At 31.3% G+C, this 4,595-nt stretch overlaps 1 protein-coding gene across 6 annotated transcripts in view; it reads left to right on the top strand.

The window, feature by feature from the left end:
- The window catches only part of LOC126738923 (zinc finger protein 135-like), a 231,375-nt gene that overhangs the window by 35,367 nt on the left and 191,413 nt on the right, over positions 1–4,595 (top strand). The gene's annotated exons all lie outside the window — the stretch shown is intronic.

Below are 4,595 nucleotides of genomic sequence, written 5' to 3'. Positions count from 1 at the left end.
CTTACCGGGGAACGTTTAATTTTATATTTGACAAAGTTTTGTCAATCAGCTCCTCACCGCCAGTTAACCTTACTTTGACATGTATTTCTAAATTGACGTCTTTTTAAAAAAAGTTATTAAGGGTGGTTTCTTTTGAAATGAAAGCACTGTATTTAGAACTGTTATATTTAAGGGGTTTTACATAATTTTAATTAACTACTTCATATTTCCTAGATAGTGAATATCCAACATATGCTTCATTATTCTTGTCCTTTGTTCTCAGATTATTTGAATGTTTTTTTTTACTGGTTTCTTAGCAAACCTAATTAAAACCGCTTTAATGGCTCTTCTTGCACTATCAGCTATTTCTTCATCTAGTGAACAAGTTAAAAAGCAGAATTTTATAGGTTTGTTAACCCGAAACCAATGAAATTTCGCAAAAATTTGCCTATTTTTATTCGCGCTCGTAGTAAAATTACCATAAAAACGTCTATAAAAGTCAATGAGAAATTTTCTTTTAATAAATTACGATTTTATATATGTCCAGCCATTTTATTGCTGCGGTATAAAAACGGTACTAGCGGTGTATTAAAATGGCTTTTTATGGCTTTTCTTATTTCAAATGGGCCTTCACTCTGCATTTGTATGGCTGAGACCTGTAGCCTATTATTTCCTATCGGGTTCTATGAAAATGATTTAGGAGGATGTTACTTTTTTTAAGTACTCACTTTATAGCTTTTCCTGCTAAGTATTTTACATAATAATATCCAGAAACGGTTTAATTAAAAAACACATCACTGGTAACAAATAAAACCAACTTTCGTCACCTCGGAAGCCGTGAAGGGAGTCATGACAGAGCATAAATATCCGGTTTACGATAGAAAAAAAAACTACCCTTTTATTAGTTTTAAATGAAGGGGTTAGTTTTTTAGGCAAGGATTACTAGCAAATTTAGTAGCATTGTTCCATGAATTGCAGCTTCATGAATATCATTATACGAGTACTTTTTTAACGCGATATGCCCTAAAGACAAATATGGTAAAAAAAGTTAAATAAATATGTGCGGAGTGACTATGGGAAAGTTTAAATCAGAAGGGTATACGATATTTTAATTGTTGCGTTCTTAATACGGTTCTTTGTTTAACTGTTACGCAGATGTAGATTTAAGAGTTTTTTTCTGATAGCTTAAAAGATTTTAGAAATATTTACTAAATGGGCACGTAGAAGTTAGCAGACATGTTATGCAATACCTGTGTACATTCTTGGAATATGTTGAGCGTGATTTACATAGGCAATTTAAGTATGTTAAAAAATATTATCTGAATATCAATTGTTACAGGTCTTACTATGCTTATATTAAGAGCTAGTAACTTCTGTCCTTGATGGGTACTAAATAGATAATAAAGGAATTGTATAAAAAATGAGAATTACAGGAAATTGTTGAGATTAGACCTAAATTAATAAAATTACTTTTATTATGAATTCAATATACTTGAGAATATGAAAAGGTGATCTGTAAGCTTGAATCTATCATCAGGTGCTTTTCTATATTAGTGTTAAAAAAATTGAACTGTGTTGATGAAATTGTCTCTACTGCAGACTAATATTGAGGTACAAGGAACTTTTTATATAATTTTTATTTGGAAGGAGTTGCTATTTTTTATTAAAATCCCTTTAGAATATTCTAGTAATTTTGTGCAAATATTGAACTAAAATTTCATTCAATATTTATATATTGGTAAAAGTTTGATAAGCAGATTCCCTAAATAAGTTATGCTATGAGGGTATACGTTAATAGACAATTTGTTACATAGACGTCAAAGGATTTTTCAAATGTTTTTACTATTATTTGAGCTTTATCGTAAACTATTTTCATTTTGCACGAGTTTTCTGATATATATAATAAAATTCGTGAATTCTTGCCATTGATGATAAATTTATAAACGTACCATCATGTTAATAACTGACCAGGATTTCCAACATTCAGGCAGTCTTAACTATTCAGTAAATATTATTAAGATGATCATTATATGACACTACTGCTCCCAATTTTAAAGAGTTTAGTTGTTTATATTAAACTTGGCTTTTAAGCTAGAATAGAGATAAAAGTGTCAACTGATAAGCAATATTTGAAATGTCTGGTCAATGACTTTTCATCGATCTGCTTCCTCCTTCTAGATTGGTGGACTTAGATAATCAGATCTGCCTTAAAGACCACCCGATCTAAGCTACTAAGTAAAGGCAATGACAGAGCATAGGAGCTCATATTTTCAAAGATTTCATATTAAAAATACTCATATTTCAACTTACTTGAAACTATGTCAAATTTCTGACAGACTGGCATATTTGTTATTTCAGTTATCTTACTCACCCAACAGTCAATTGCAATTTGGTCGTTTGTTAAACAAATATTTTTCAGATATATCTATTGATCAGGAACATCATCAGATCACCTCCAATATCACCTGATCTAAGCCCCTATTATTTTTTGATTTGCAAGGCTAAAAGGTAACTAATAACTAAAGACGTTTGTCTAGTGATCTCATTACTTAGTGCTAAGGGATAGTTTCAGGTCAATTTATAGGTACTATTCTTGGCACTATATATATCTGCCTTTATTCAAATTCCATTTTCCTATGCAGAAATGAGACAAATTTCTAATGGGCTGAATATATATTATTCATAAATTGTAACAGTACTTATTATAGTATTGTATCAGTTGTCAAATTCTAAAAAAAAAACACTTACCGAACAGTCCAATTTCAAAATCAATTTGGTACAAATTTGACTGAGGGAAATTTGAGCTACCTCAATTTCTTGATAAAAATTAATTGTCACTTTGCTCATCTGCTTAACAAAATGTAAATAATTATTTTCCGTATAGATAAATAGATTATGGAAATCATCAAATGGCCTCCAAGATCACCTAATCTAAGACCCCATTCTATTTTTCATCTAAAAGCTAAAAAAGGTAATATTTACGACTAGAATTTCATGTGTTTAAATTCCATATTCTTGGCCAGAGATGAGACAAATTTCTGTCGAACTAGAAAATTGATTCTTCATAATTACCAGTAACAATTATTGAATCCTAAAAGAGACTCAGCCAATTGGAAGGAATAAAATTTTAATTACCTTAATGCCTTATAGTGTAGATAATCAGATCACCTTCAAGATCACCTAATCTAAGCCTCTATTACCAAGGTGCTATCGCTGTTCTTAGCAACTCATTCTATTATAACTATCCTTATTCAAACTTCATATTTTCCCAAGCATAAAAAATACCTACCTAAGACCCTCCGTTTTACTCCCGTTGATCAACCAACTCATTTTTCGACAACCTGTAATTAAAAATGTGTGTCTTTTATAACCCGAACACCGCTCAAATAAAAGCGGCCAGCAAAAAATGCATCATTGTTTCCCGATGAGCTGCATTAAATTCTTAACCCCCGTGAGAATACTTTATTTCGCCAGCATCTTTTAATTTTTTTATCTTCGGTAACAGTAGTAGTTGTAGTAATATGTGTCCGTGTCTACTGAATCTTTAAAAGTGAGTAGGTTTGTTCTGAATCAAACCATTTAGAGATTTTACTTTCGTGAATTTGATTGTTATTGGTAAATCTAATGTGGTTTACAAATGGGCGTTTATAGTATTCCTTAATTTATGGTCACTTAATTAAATTGATAGTTTCAAGCATTTCAATTAATTTACAACCAAATTAATATCTCCCAAGTAAACCTAGCTATATTTGATCCCTCCACTACCCTTTACTTATATTATAAATTCTTTTCGATGTTTTACATTTAAACCAGTTAGGGGTTAATTTTTTTCCTTGAAATAAACGAAGTATACCCGCCGTTTCTCAGGGGGGCTCGCACCTTAGAAAGATGAAACTTATGCATATTTTTTTTTGTTTTAACTGTTAAGAGAACTTTATTGTGTTCAAAGGATTTCCGTGCTTGTTTTGTCTTTGACACTAGAGAAGAATGGTTTTGTTTGACATTGGCGTAAGTGGTTTAGCAGGTTTTTTTAATTGTGAAAGAGCTTTTTGATGATGTAGCATATGTTAATAATGGGAACGAAATAATTCTTAATTTCTTTTTGCTAATTGTTACCAACTGGCAATATTTCAGATGAGTGGCAAAACGCAAAAATTATTCTGCTGTTTAAGAAAGGCGATAGTGACGAGATAGAAAATTATTGGCCAATAAGCCTTCTCTCCCATCTGTACAAAACTCCTTACCAAGATCGACGCATATCAACAAACGAGGTTTTACAAAGGGGTTTGGAACCATTGACCACGACAGTCCATAAGAACATCGATAGAAAAAATAACAGAATACAACCTCTCCACTTAGTATTTCTAGACTGTCATAAGGTATTCAGTGATTCAATTAAGACGTGGGAATTCAGCAAACGAGTGAATTATGCAAGAATGGATTCTCGTTATACAAACCTATTAACAAAAATATACAAAAATGCCACTATGGATGTCAAAATCAACGAGAATCTAAAAACAGATAAAATCAAAATAAACAGAGAAGTACGGCAAAGTAATACCATATCCCCAAAATTCTTCTTAGCGCTGGAAAATGCTTTTAAATCACTACAATGA

Source organism: Anthonomus grandis, chromosome 7 (genome assembly GCF_022605725.1).
Source record: "Anthonomus grandis grandis chromosome 7, icAntGran1.3, whole genome shotgun sequence".
NCBI lineage: Eukaryota > Metazoa > Arthropoda > Insecta > Coleoptera > Curculionidae > Anthonomus > Anthonomus grandis.
The sequence above is the reverse complement of the archived record's forward strand: the minus strand, read 5'-3'. Positions and strand labels throughout refer to the sequence as shown.